Source organism: Plectropomus leopardus, chromosome 21 (assembly GCF_008729295.1).
Source record: "Plectropomus leopardus isolate mb chromosome 21, YSFRI_Pleo_2.0, whole genome shotgun sequence".
Lineage (NCBI taxonomy): Eukaryota > Metazoa > Chordata > Actinopteri > Perciformes > Serranidae > Plectropomus > Plectropomus leopardus.
The window spans coordinates 19024818-19040470 of NC_056483.1; positions in this window are offsets into that span (position 1 = coordinate 19024818).

The following is a 15653-nucleotide window of genomic DNA, read 5'->3' on the forward strand; positions in this document are numbered from 1 at the left end:
TCATATGGATGTGCTCTGATGTGGCAACTGCTTTAGTCTCTACTCAGTATGGTGCTTTGCTATAGGCACTTTGTATTCATGTTCCGTGTTATTCTTTTCTTCTTGATTATACAATGCGGGTAGAAGCTCTTCAGCGGCAGGAAAGAAGCTGCTGCTAATTTGAATAGTTAACTTATGGGTATTTCTTGTGCCATCGGTTTTTAAATGTCTGTCAAAACTAACTGGACTGACATTTTGACCTGTGCTCCGCTGCTTTAAGTGGCTGTCAAAGCAAAGCTGTCATGTCCAATCTTAGGTGCTGCTGTCCTATTGACTGTGCTCAAGTGAGCCGACAGTTGTCTTCGAGGGGATTCCTCTGGGCATAATCAAATCAAAAACCCTGTGACAAACAGAAACAGGAAATAGGAAACAGTATAGCCAATTAGGGGGGTATTTCCCCTCAAAGCCATGGAAAAAGTGCCCAAAATAATTTAAGCAAAGTGAGTGGCTCCTTTTTTTAAAATTTGAGAGTTCCTTTTGTGTGGTTGCCTATTAGTGCTTAATTGAGAGAGTCCTGGGATAAGCTGTGGAAGAATGCGAGTACTGTCCAAGCCGTGGCACTGCCCCAACAGACAGGGGGGGCCACAGGAGGGCACAACCCCCCTCTTCCACCCCGACTACCACCCCTGCCCCCCTCTCCTCTCCTGATTCTTTTGTTTCCCTCCGTACAAGAGCAATACAGTAAAGTCCGCCAAACTGCATATTTAATTTGTTTGACGAGCCAAGGAAAATTGTTTGCTGTTCAGTTTTTTTTTTTTCCTTCCCGCGAATCTTCCCTTCTCCTCCCAGCACTGCTACGTCTTTGTTCCATTCCCTCGACGGCTTGTTCAACTACTTTTCCGTTTGACGTTCATTTGTAACAACTTCAAAACACACTGGCACAGAATATACAGACAGATGTTAGCGATGAAATATTTATCCCATAAATTGTAACCTGGATTCCTCACTTGCCTTGTGAGCTTAGCCAACGCATCTATTATTAATGATGAATGGGCATGTTTTTTTGTCAGCTCTTTGTTGATTTGTAAAATAGCTGTATGAGTGCTTTTCAGACTTCTTTTTTTATTTATTTCCGTGTAAGCATGTAGCAGATGATGCGTGATGAATGATGAGGGCCAGAAACAGCAAGCTCAGGTCTGTTTTCACCCGATGAATCTTCATCTGAAATCCATCTTTATCTGCTCTCCGATGGTGATGACTGGCCATTTAAAGATACTCAGGCTGTCTGTTGAGACGGAGCCAGGAGCGTTTGAGCCTGAGCTGGGATCCAGGTTCCTCCCACTGCTTTGACATATAAATAAAAGAGAATAATAATGTTCAGCGGCTGCCTGAGCAGCATGCTAATACGGCTGAAAGTGCCCTTTAACCAATGCACCATATCAAAAGGTGGAAAATATGATCCTGAGAGGCATCTAACAGTCCGTGGAAAGCTACACAACTGGGACTCCTGCCTTATTTTATCTGCAGCTAAGTAAAACCATTAGACTCTAATGTCCATATCTGGAGCAAGCATGCAAAGTGAATGCTGCAAAATCAATCTGTGCAAAACTATAAAATCTCCAGATAAAGTTGTGCACATAAATCCAATTGTTGTGACGACTATTTGTTTAAAAGCAGCCCCACAGACTTCTCCCATTCAGCAGTGAATAAAACAGGGACGGTGGGAAATTCAGAGGCTGAGATTAATTGGCATGCAAGCAGAGTAACTGTCCACAGTCTGCCGATCACAGGGCTAGCCAAGCATGACAAGCATTGCCTATCTTCTACTTTTCATTAGGCCACGGACGGGGCCAGCCACAAGCTTTATGCTAAACAGGGTTGATACGGCTGTCTCAGTCTCCCAAAGACCTTTACACCCTCAAAACAAAACAACAGGATACGTACGAGGGGAAAAAAAACAAACAATGTCAGAGAAGAAAAAAAAAGGGACGGTTCTTGCACGAAGTCTGTCATGCAAATAAAAGGAATGAATGGCTGGCGGGGAAATAAGAAGGAAGTGCGGTATCAGAAGTTGACTTGATGCGGAGAATCAATGAATAACTGTCTGCGTATGATTAACTAGGCCTTTATTCTGGAAGCGTGCCTGCTCAATTTTCAAAATGTACATTTCATTTATTGGGATCCATTAACTGTGGGGTGTTGGCAGAATTATGATTTGTATATGCAACAGTGGTAAACTAATTAAAATATAAACTGGGCTGAGTTTTATTTTGTTGTATGTTCCAAGCATGACTTGAAAACAAATAGATAGGTGCAGTGTACCTCGGAGTGATGATAGTCGGTGCGCATTACCATTCTGTTGGTGTGAACTCAAAAAGCCCCGTCTCTTCCCTTTTTAAAATTCATATCAAAAGTGCATCTCCAGCAGAATGGTGCAGATAGCAGAGCTCTTTGAAGGAAAAAAAAAAACAGCTTGTGCACTGAGTTAAATTTCAACAAGCAGAACATAGGGAAGTGTTTCCGATCACAATTTAACTTGAATTGCAGACCAGTTTCGCTCTAACTTTTACATGCAGTCGATGTTTGGGTGCATTTTGGAGAGATGAGGACCTTGCCTGCAGCCATCTGTGAGAGCCTGATGCCATTAGATTGGTTAATACAGAAATACTGAGTTTTCTGCAGTAACACAAACCTTTTGCACCTTGTTCTCTATTTACAGTGATCACAAGGAAATGTAATATAAAATCAAAATTAAAGGGGCCGTTCATCACAAAATCAAAAATACATATTTTTTCCTCTTACCTGTTACCTACTTATCAGTCTAGATTATTTTGGTGTGAGTTGTTGAGTTTTGGAGATATCTGCCGTAGACATGTTTGCCTTTTCTCCATTATAATGGAACTAGATGGCACTCGGCTTGTGGTGCTCGAAATGCCCAAAAAATAATAATAATGGCGTTCTCCTCAGCTGTCACATTGGCTAGCTCAGTGGTGCTAGGTGAGCTAGCGGTAGATGTATGCTACCTCATGCGCAGTGGTAAGGTAAGAGAAAAAATATGTATTTTTGATGAGGGGGTGAACAGTCACTTTAACTTAAAGCTGCTGATATTATGGGAGCCCCTTAAAGGAACAGTTCCATATCACTTTTCTTGCCAAGAATTTAAAAAGATGTGTGCCATGTATATGGTAAATATGTGACTGCAATTAGCAGACGGTTAGCTTATCTTAGCATAAAGACTGCAAAGAGCAGGAAACAGCTAACCTGCTTCAGTCCAACAACAAAATCCACCTACCAACACAATCAAAACTAACACATATTTTTACATGTTATATTTGGTTTGTTATTTTATCCATTAAACAAGAATCCAAAAAGTACAAAGTTTTTCAAGGGTTACGTAAAACTATTTCTTGGCTGGAAGCACTGACTTTCTTAAATCTATGCTGGCTGATTGTAGTGCTAAAACAATTAACTGGATTAATTGACTTGTCCACTGACGAAAAAATAATATGCACAAATTTGTTCATAAATTAACAGCTTAAGTCATTTTTCGAGCAAAAGTGCCAAACATCCACTTTTTTAGTCTTTTGTGATAGTAAACTGAATAGAAATGGCAATAGAGCAACTGAAAGGAAAATAAAATCCTCTTACTGTTTAAGATCGTTCTCCCTCTTCATGCTGTGAGTCATTTTTGCACTTGCATTTTGTGCCAAAACAAACCGAAGGACAAATATAACAGGCAATTAAGCAGTTACCACCATGGTTTTAAGTAATTCTACAGTTATTTATAGCATGTTTTCAAAGTTCATTTATAATTATGTACTGTGGGCCTACTTTTACATGAAAGCAAACAGCATGAAAATATTGTTAGAAACTGATGCTAACAGTTCAGGGTGCATTACATCGTTGTTGGCTGTGAATTTTCGGTCAAATGTCATGTGGAACTAACAGAAGCAGGGGCGCAATTCTTCACCAGTTTAACCTTCTTTTCTCTTATCTTTACCTGCACAGCAGGTCTGCCCCCATGTTCACAGAAGACAAAAAAAAGTCCTCTGTACCCATCTGAAGGAAGTGACCGGAGCTTGGCAACGGGACAAAACAATAGAATCCCCTCATGGAGAAGAGGATGCAAGTGATCACAGTCCTAACAACCACCGCTGTGACCTGCTTTATGGAAATCACCTCTCCACTGAGCGGGCGCCTCCAGCTCATCATCGGGGAATTTTCCAGAGGCTCTCGCAGGCCAAGAGTAATATCAGCAGAGAAGCAGGAGGGGAAGCATGTCGTCACCTTCCCTGTTTGTCTGGCCCACTGTCTGCTCCAAAAATACTAAAGGATGCTTATGATTTTGGATTGCAAGTGGATCTGGAGAGCAATATTGAAAAACACCATTACCAGCATGATGACGGTGGATTATTGTCATTGAAAGTGCCGGTGTCTGAAATGACATGATTGGGCCCCGAGCCCAAGAGTGGGGGCAGCCCTGAGGCTACGACAGGTTGTTGCTCTTTTTTGTTTTGCTCAGTGTTGACATCGGTTGGACACGGGTGGGCAAGCATTTCCTAGAGGGCGGGTGGGAACGCATTATTTTGATAGTGACCCCCCCCCCCCTTCCCTTTAGCTCAAATGACAAAAACATCCAATATCTGCTGAAGTGTATTCTTCAGCCAAGCATGGGAGTCCGCATTCACAGCCACCGAGTGTTAATAATGTGCCAAACAATTATGTCACAGGGTTTGGCCTCCCATGTGAGAAAGTTAGCCCCCCTCCCCTGCTGTGTTACAGTATGCAAATGAGGAAAAGGCTAAAGTCTGAGAACTAGATCTTATGGAGCGGAGCCAGGCTACTGTTCTGCAGCAAAGGCATCTATAAGCTTTTACAGGACGGGGGGAGTGGATGTGAATTAGAGCAGTATTCCATGGGAAATAAACTGGGAATAAAGGAGCAACTTTCTGTTGTTGTTGGGGGCCAACTGGTGCCCGCAAAGATGTTTTGGGGATTTCTCAAGCTTCAGAATGTAATCCATGTCAGCTATGTAGTTTTTCACCTCTTGTATTTGTGTGTGCTGGCTCTCAAAATAGCTCAGTGGGAATACATAATGAGAAATCTGTTGGGTGACAAATACTTGAAACATCACAAGAACTCGCAACCGCAGGTTTATTGTGGGAATTGTACTCTTGGGCCATTGATGTTTCCTGTTGCCACGTTTGTTGAAAACACAGAGTGGCAAGGAAAGAAGCCTGGCACTGGGATGATTTTGTAGAAACAGAGTTAATGAAATTGCCTAAACATGTACCATTGATCGTTTTTCTCTCTTTCCCACCAACAACCTTCATCTTTCTACCATAAATTACCGGCGTTATTTACGTTGCACCAACAAAGGCTTGTGGGAGATTGTAAAATTGCGATGGGGTCAAAGCGTCCTCCGTGCTCTATAAATTATGCGTCCTGTGCATGTTTAATCACATGAAGCACAACGCTGGCGAACAAACCCTGGCCTGACCTTCTCATAATTAAAATGCAAAGTAACCTGTTGCCTGTCTGCTGCAGTGATTGGATGTGACGCGTGGTCAGTCAGCCCCGCTGCCTCTTGGTTACACACTTCTACTAAAACGTCAGACATAGCTGATATATCACCGCTGTTTTCTCTCTGAGGATATTTAGATTTTATTATCATGTAGGGTGAACAGGTAAATAAAGAATTAAAGAATTACAGCGAGCGTTGAATGAAAAATGAACTATATAATTACATTTTGTGGTAAAACAAGTTCCATTTTTAACTTTTTTTTAAACTATTGCAGTTTAAAGCCTCTTGTCTTCAGAATGTCAAGCTTTGGTTTCAGCCTGGTGATCAGGAGTGTCCCGCTGGAGGGAAAAGCTGGAATGATTTCCTAGGGCCCCAATGCAAGGGGGGCCCTCAAAAAGAGAAACTAGTACCATAACTACATTAAATCTGGTGATGAAAATGGTTGAAAAACTGAACTTTGTATTTGTTAAAAATAAAAATTCAACTCAATTGTAACTAACAAGGTTCACAAACTAAACAAGTGTCTTACACTAGACCCGTTTTCCCCACAAATACGACATGCAAACATTTTTAGCACAAGCCTATGGTATTTAACATTGTATAAATTAGCCTAGCGGCTTGCAGAGTTTTATATATGAAGCCAGGAAGTATCACACACAAGAACTAAAATGCTATTGTGTAGGGGCGTTATTATTATTTTCAAAATGTATTGTGTCTTATCTGTGAAATAAAAGTAAATAGAAGTTTTTTTCCACTGGTTTTCAGCTCACAAATATAGTATAAGCAGTATAAATACTGCTTAAGAGAGTGACTGCTTATGCAACATGAAAGTACACTGTTATGTCTTTCTCCAAGAAAGAAAAAAAGAGATTCTAAAACAGAAAGGACCGTAAAGGCAAAGAAAACAAACTGACAAAATAAAAATTCAGGTGCATGAGAGAGACACGGATCAAGAGAGGAAGGCCAGGGGCCCCACACAGACTGGTTATGCATAGCGCCCAGAATTTGCTGCTATGCCCCTGCTGGTGATAATGAAAATCCCCAAAAGTGGAGATGGATTCCACATAACCGTAGCATCATGTCTGCTCTCTCTGTTGCCTTTTTTCCCAAGCTGAATGTAGTGCTAAAAGGCTACTTGCTTCCCAGAGTGTAGCTCCCATTAGCCTCAATGTCGATCCAGGGTTATGAAACCTTTTAACATTCCTAAGTGTCGTCTCGGAAGCATTATGCATCAGGATGCGAGCAAGGCCATCCACAGCCTGAGTCATTTATATTTCACTGCAGGACCCCTTGATCCACAGAATAAGCTGGCAAAACAAAACAATCATTTCAATAATTGGAGGACAGATGTCTTTTTCCTCGGGGAGCTGCAATTAATCTTTGAAATATGCTGGATAACATGTCAACTGAAAATAGAAAGTGCATGCCCTTTCTATCTGCACACTGACTCAGTAGTTTATTTATTTTTTCCAATGTGGCTGTGAAGACACTTTGCATGTGTAACCTACAGTAGAGAGCAATGAACTGATGGCAGCATTTGCCAGAAATGCAGCGCTAATGCAGACTTAATGTGTAAATATGCTCCAGCATGATGTGAGCAATTTACACTTCACGCACTATATTCAAAGTTAAGAGTTTAGGCGTTCCAAATGTGATACGGCCGCTTTTCGCCTTATTTTCACCACATTCACTTTACATGCCGTCACACCGCTCAGCATCACCCGGCTGCCTCCAACACCAGCAGCAACTTTGTTATCTCCGCTCTGCCTTGTCATATGCTACACTATTTCCTATATGCTCTTCACTTTTTCAGTTGATAATTAATTAGTGTGACCAAAAATTAATTAGGGTCTAGTCCAAAGAATATGGGTGTGCGTTGCGAAATTAATTCCTAAGTTGGAGGTAGAGGGAGGAGGATTAATATTCTGCATGAGCGTTGGTTTGTAGCCTTAGGTTTTAATGAGAGATGATGAAGTGAAATGTAAATATCAAACACATAAAACCTGATGATTGAGTTTACATGGCTACATTTACATACTTGTGATGAAAAGAAAGGACACAATCGGTTAACAATGTTAATACTTGTATGGCTAATAAGGATTTCAAGGCTTGTGTGCTTTTGCTACAATTAATACCCAGTGCTGGGCATTAGCATAGTGTTGTGACTTATTTCAGTGCCAAATAAGGAATTGTAATTTGAAAATAGGTAAAATACAGTTACTTATAATAGGAAACGCTGTGTTACTTCTACAATTTGAGGTCGGCTTGTTTGCCCTTTTACAGATTTTTAAATACTTCTCTGTATTCAGTGGACTGACTGCTGATCAGTGCAGGGGTGTGGGGAGGGAGCTAGTTCTTACCAAAAGATGAGAAATGCCTCTTCTGCTAAACATAAAAATATCTTGCTTATTTTGTCTGCTTAGTTGCTAGCTAGCTGCTAACTAGCCACTGATAGTGCTGCTTGCATTTGAGCTTTCAATAAAAGACAGGACTTAGCTTGAGTGCTGCATTTGGTTAGTCACAGCAAGGGTGCACCATCAGGGGAGCCAAACCAGGAAAATGCATGGGGCCCCCTCAAAGAATTTGAAAAAAGAGGCCCTTGACACCAAGAAATATTGGAATATATTGCAATGACCACTATAAACCCTCTTGAACCTCCCATAAAGGCATTATACAGTGCACTGCCACTGCCCCCCCAAAAAACCCCTAAGTGAGGCCCCTTCTAGCTATCGTATGACCTTGATGGGCCATGATGGGCCTCTTCGCCTGGGGCCCCCTGAAGTACAGGATCACATTTGGTCACTTAAACTAATCCGAAACTACTGTTAGTTGTTGAGGGTTAACAAATAAAATGTTCAACGTGATCTCGTCCCTACTCATCATAATCTGACGCTGGGGCAGAATCAGCCTTTTCATTTATATCTTGATGCAGAAGGTGTCGGTGAATCATGATGCAGACTGGGTCAACAGTAAGTCATGAGGGTTGACTCATGTCATGTCATTTAATACCAATGCTTACATGCTGGTTTTCAGCAGATATGATACTTACAATAACAATAACAAGGCTCCATGTCCAAAATTTGAAACAACAGAGTACAGTGGAGGCTGATGGGAATGTCAATCGTTTTGGAGGTGTTTGGTTAAAAATTAAAAAAAATGTTGGACTAATTAAAATTTTGATGTAATGGTGGCTAAGTGAAAAAGGCAAGAGAGTAGCAAAGTGACAAAGTGATAATTCATCTGGAGGGTTCTGTACATTTTTTTACTAAATATAGTGCTGATTCAATGAGTAGATGTTGAGATATTTTACAAGGAAAGTAAAAACTGGAGGCGCTAAAAGTAAAGTCAGGGGACAGCAAAAGTTCATTAGGACTCAATTCATCACACACTTGTTGTGATATTTTAGTCTGAAACAAAGTAGCGGACCAACAGACTGACATTGGCATCCATGCAGTCGTGCTGTTAGTATGGCTAAAGATTATATTAGTCTAAAGACATGCAGATCACGCGAATTCCAAACTCTAAATTGCCTGTACATGTGAATAGGTTTGTATATATGTATTACCCCTGTGTATTACCCTTATGCTCCATCCTGCTGCAACACTGCCCATGATAAACTTTTTTTTTTTTAAGCGGACAGATAGACGGAGAAACTAATACTTTATTTTATGCATTTCTAAGATTCAGATGAAGTGGACAGATGTGCTCTTAAAGCAGAAAGTAATCAAGCTTGTATGCTATGACCTCATCTTTTCCTACAATAATTGCAATTTGAGCAAAGCGGGACGCGTTACAGTGAGTTTGAAGTGAAAATATTCACAAAGTGTGAAATTAAAACACATCTTGTCATGAGACTATCGCCATTTCTCTGCTTGCTTTCTTTCTTCTCTCTGCCAGGCATAACACGTAGTCAGGAGGCAGTTGTCATGGTGATTAATGCAAATGCAGACTGTTAACCTGTAGAAGAGAGAAAAGGACTTTTCAAAGCATCTCAAACCTTGACTTTAACTAATAAGTGTCTCCGCTCACCACCTATATAATGCCAGTAGAAATTGAAAATCATACTGGCTTTCATAAAGTTTGACATCTCGCTTAGATGTTATAAATGAAATCCCTGCACTTCAGATTGTGGATCGGCTGCCTGGTTCAAGGAAAACACTTTGGGTACGGGGAGTCAGATACTGGGCTGGAAACTGAGCCTTTCAGATGTGACAATGTAGTTATTTTGGGCAACACGCCAACGCTGACACCACGCAACATAGCAACAAGTTGTTTAGAATGAAGCCTCGACAGTACCATACGGACTGGGATCATTAGTGCACATAAACTGGCGCAGCATTGCATCTATAGTTCTGAAAGCAATGTGACCTACCAGGAATGCCTTAATGAGAGTGAGAAAGGGCAGGGACAAAAACATCATTACACCAGGGACCATTATATTGGAATGTGCACTCGCCTGTCCTCACCCCTTCTTGACCGCCCGACCCCTGGCTCCAGAGGCTAACAGTGTATTTTGGTCCATCCTCCTGAGTACACTGCCGCTGTCTGCCGGACTGACACAAGCCAGAGACTCGGAGACTGAATCTAATTACAGAGACAATTATGATTGCGACCCAGTTCGACCCGGATTTGTATTCAAATGGACTCATTTACCTTGAGCTTTGGAGCTACATCTTCTGAGGACTGAGTGTGAACCCAGAGACTCTTCTGTCAGTCTCTCTAAAGCAGTAGTCTCTTTATTACATGCTCACACAATGCGCACAATTATCAGTGACATACATGCTTATTTGTCAGCTGAATGCATCACCGTTTTCCTGTTTTTTATGTATTAATTCAAACTGAGCCGTATAATTTAACCAGAAGGTCTCCATTAGCTCTGGGTGAAAATTAAATATTACAGTTTATCGACTGCTAGCAGAACCATATTGTGACATGTTCTTATTGTATTCTATAAATTTCTCTTGTTCATAGCAATGATTTAGATTAACCACCGCTAATAAAATGATAGATTGGAACGTTTACACAAAACATCCTTGTATTAAAAAAAGCCGCCTTGGTGGGGGCGTGTTGTTTCACATGGCACAGCGGATTATAATACGATGAGACGATCATCTCTTGCATTCCAACAATCGTAAGGAAAACACTTAAAGTACACTATTTATGTTACAAAGTAATCTCCAAGGAATGTGTGTGCACAAATTTGAATGGCCAGCCTTGCCACGTGCATTGTGGGAAAAGCTCAACTTTTTATTTCCATAGCTCTTTTGAGTCTATACTCTCAATACATCAATAAAATATATATAAATAAAGCTATTGCTCGACTGAAATGAATAAGAGGACAGTGTTTTTTCATGCAGTGCTGCAGTCTGCCTGAACACAACCTGGTGATGCACATCAGTGGAACATTTGTTCATTGCTTTGAACATCACTTTTATTGACGGAAATGTCATTAAATTATCATGATAAGGATTTTAAATCCAGCCCTACTCCATTCACATTGACAATTATATGGTAACCTGAATTTTGAGTTATTGCTTTCCAGTAAAAGAAATGTAAATTAACTAAAGGATCAAGCATTATTTTATGGCAGAGCATCAAGCCTTTGAAACCTGGATTGGCATCATCTTTTCTTGTGCTGCTTTTCAGTTTGCTTAATACCTTTGAAACCTAAGCAATTTTGTTTTATTTCTTCCAAAAACATGGGGGAAAAAGGCAATGAGCAACTTGGCAAAAAATGTGCTGCAAATTGCAGGAAATTATTAGATTTTTTTTAAAGCTAGGTAAAAATATCCATAAAACCATACTACTCTCCACTTCCTGAGCTTCCTTGTAGGGAGTGACAAGTCCAGGAACAGGACATTTTCTGACTAACAAATTACCACAACCATAAACAATAGGTTGCTAATAGCTCATTTTTGCCCCAAGCCCCCCAACCAGGTTACCCGGCCATGCAAGCACAGTTTTTCTGAAGAAATCTTAGCTAACTGGCAATTAAGTATTTTTGGTTACTGTACAAATATAAGTAGAAATAAATGTTCTGTTCAGTGATGATGCTGGTTTGAACCTACTTAATGAGGCAAATTATGGCTCTTTAGTGAGGTTCAATGAGGTCTGAACCACTGAGAAATTCTAGAGCAGACCTGCTGTCGAAAAATATTTTTATTACTCAAACTAATCCTTCCTCTGAGAATTCGTACTTCCAATGTCACATTGTCTACTTTGCATAGCACTCAGACGTGTTCGCTGGTTCACCGTGAGTTCTGCGACAAGGTCACGCTCAGTGACATCAGTTGGCGGAGGTTTTCCCGTAAGCCCCCCCCTCCTCCTGCTTCCCACTGGCTACTACAATGTCTCACCCACAAATCTCTGGAGGAGGTGTTGCTTCTTTTGGGGCGAGTCAGGCTCTCTGAGGATTGCATCTCAGTTTTCAAAAGAAGTGACACTCTTACAGTTTCAGTCGGAAATTAATCTGTGCTGAAAGACGAAACAAGCTGAAGCTCTTCATACATATTTCTGGGGCTTAAATACAAAACAGAACGGAACAGAAAAAAAAACATCTAATCTGGCACACTTTGTTGTGGGCAATGTTCTTAGATCCTCTCTCATTTCTTTTCCTAATTGCAACATGGTAATTAGGTGTAGAATCTAATTTACTATGGGGCTTCGTTTAAGGAAATATGCATTATTCAAGGGGGAATCCGAGGAGAGGGAGGAGGAGGAGGAGTAATATTAGGATAGCAGGATAACAATAGTTCTGATGATACTCGTGTTTTTATACCAACAGTGACAGTGAGGATTGAAATGGGACTGACAATGCAGGAGAGGCAGATAGCATCGATGATGATGATGATGATGATGATGATGATGATGAGGACGGTGATGATGGTGATTATGGCGCTGTGGCGGCGACTGCGGCTGTGGTGTTGGCAAGCCAGGAACATAAAGGAGGGTCATTGACCTCTGATTTCAGTCCTATTTCCCCTACAAGCCAAGTCCTAATAGACTCCATTAACAGAAAGAGAGAGAGAGAGAGAGAGAGAGAGAGAGAGAGAGAGAGAGAGAGAAAGCCCTGACGCTGGGGCTTTCAGAGTAAAGTCTGCATATGTGATGACTTGCAGTCTGGCTGGCTGAATGAAGCAGGCTCAGAGCCTGATAACCTCCTCTTTCCTTATTATTTCCCCTCATTTAACTCACTGTGTGCCTCCATCACAGTCCATTTTCCTGTGTGTGTGTGTGTGTGTGTGTGTGTCTGTGTGTGCCAGTGAGAGAGATTCGGGCGAGGACATCTCTCACTCCTGCAGCACGCCTGTTATTTCACAGCAATTTTGGATAATGATTTATTTTACTATCCACAATTGGACGGCCTTCCGCTTGAAAGGGAATGATAAAATAGTAATCCCTTTGCAATTATGTAGTGAGAGATAGTCACGTTCATTGAGATTCGCAGATACGACTGATGTGGACGCAGGACAGCTTCCAAATGACTGTGAATAACATGCTCGTTCTTCTTCAGTGTCACCAGCACAGTATAGATCGCATGAAAATACACAGGCCTTTAAAATACACTGTACATACTGTAAATACTTGAATTATTTCTCAGTCCTTGTAAAGAATGATGTCCAAGTGAAGATAAGAATGGGATCTCTTACTGCCTCTATCATTTTAGCTGACATTAGATGGTCCATTTTCCTGACAAATTTGCATTTAATCAAATTAGCACCAGCCTTTGCAGCACTTTGGAGTCTGGGACCCAGACAGGGGCGGTTGCCCGGCAGTTAATTCAGCCTTTCTGTCAGCAGTGAGTGCATGCATCTTTTACTTAAGTAAAAGTACCAATACCACCATTTAAAAATAAAAGTGATTGATGGTAAATAAGTAGATTCACCACACACAGTAAGGCTGGGTTGCTTCTTCTTTTGATTTGTCCTCATTTAAAATACTGCAACATTTCATATGAAGGCTAAATAAAAATATAAGCAATTCTTATGTGCAGCAAATCTACTTATTTTCTATCAATCTGATCAATGGCCTAAGTTACTAACAACAGGCCCCAGTGCTGGCTAATATGAATAGCCCTTGGGCTCCTCAGTTACGAAGCACACATCCACACACATACGCACACACTTAGACATGCACACAAAATTAGGCGTATATATTAAGTACCAACCACATGTTGGATTTTACAGTCGCAATGTGTTACCTCAACTGTTGTTTTTGCAAGGTACAGAAGACAAAGATTTTATAACAGTCTCTATCCAGATTAAAATGCAACATCTACTTGGACAAAATAGTGTCAGCACCATAGAAGCAGCAGGATATGTCACTCCATGTCACAGCCTAAGAAACAACCAACAAAACAACACATAACAACTGGACTTCATCTCCTCACAGCTCACACTGCTTTTTCATTTATTTCTCTTACTTTATTCCTAACATTAAATGTATATATAAGTTATATATGAATGGATGAATGAATGTAAGTTACATACATAAATAGAGAGGGATAGATGGACCGGTAAATTTTATATAATGTGAAATGAATGAATGTATGTAATATATGTACAATGATTTTTTTGTTTTGTTTTGTTTTGCAAACTGCTTTGGCAATGATATTTCCATTCATGCAAATAAATCTATTTGAATTTGGGGAAGTTATCAGAGCCATTGATAGTGCTGTGACAGTTAATGTTCTGCAGTGTGACAACAATCACCTGACAGCAGAGAAGCTGATTACAGTAAATCAGTAGCCTTCGCAAATACATTAGAGAAAGGAGAGCTGCAATACTTCTCAAAACACCATGTCCTGAAAACTGGCCCTCTACAGTGGCACATACACAGTTTACCCATAAAAGTACACACACACACACAATGCAACAGGTGCTCGGCGGCAACCTGACTCAAAAATAATCCAAAACAACTAGGGATGCACGATAATGCCAACATCATCAACCCTAAATTGAAGTATTTTTCTTATTTTACACAATACATGAATATTACATACACTGAAAAGCCTTGTATTTTGTGTCTCTATCTGGTGGTGAGCTATCACAACGAAATTATGTATAATATTATGTTAATTTCACGCTCACGTGTTACAGAAGAGACTAGACAATGACCAGAATTAGGTGGGAAATACAGTGTTTACATTGATATCTTTATTGGCCACATGAGCTGATATATCGGCATATGGGATATCGTCTACAAATCCATTATCGTGCATCCCTAAAGATTACATACACACAGTAAAACAGGTGCTCAGCGGCGACCTGACTCCCACACAATAACAAACTTTAAAACAGGGGCACGGCGGCCCGTCAAATACCACAAATCCCTTTGAAAAGACACGTGTACTCACCTATTTGAAGGCTTCTGTCTCTGACTGGTTAGGCCTGCATCCGAAAATATGTAAATATAACGGTTAGCTAATGCTAGTGACAGCCCGCAACTACTAGTCCATTTGTTAGCTTACCATAGTAGGCTAGCTATGCACCTGATAAAGACATTAACTTACTAGTAGCCCACATTTTAACCTACATAATAAATGCATGTATTGTCTTATAGCCTAACGATACGATTATTTAGACCGACGTTAGCTAGCTTACTCTTAGGGTTAGCTTACCTTTTGCATTTTTGCTGACACATGACTGAGGAGGCGGCGGCGGCCGTGGGGTGGCGACTGTTTGTAAAAAAAAAAAAAAAAAATCCAACACAGTCGAATTAGGGAAGCTTTGCATCCTTCTCCTCCTCTTCTTGTCTCTCCTGTTTTTTCTTGCAGTCGTTATTGTGTTTAAATGGCCTGACTTGGCTTGGCTTGCCGAGGTGTGCTCAACTTTTCCAGTGTTGACAGAGTTTGTGCTTCACCTTGCCGGGGTCTCGTTGTCCTGTCACATGATCAAATAGAGACTTATGATTGGACAACAACATACACACATCAACCAATCACGATTGCGTCTGTATGTGGAAAAAAATCCTAGTTTTCAGTAGTTTATTAATAGCTGGTATAATATATGTAGAAGAAGCCTACAATTTGTTACAAGTTTGATTAATGCTGTCTTTTTTTGACACCAGAACAGAGATGGGTTTACCTATTTGGGTGTAAGCTATATGTAGCAAAGGTAATATCCTTACCAATGTGATTTGTAAGGCTTTT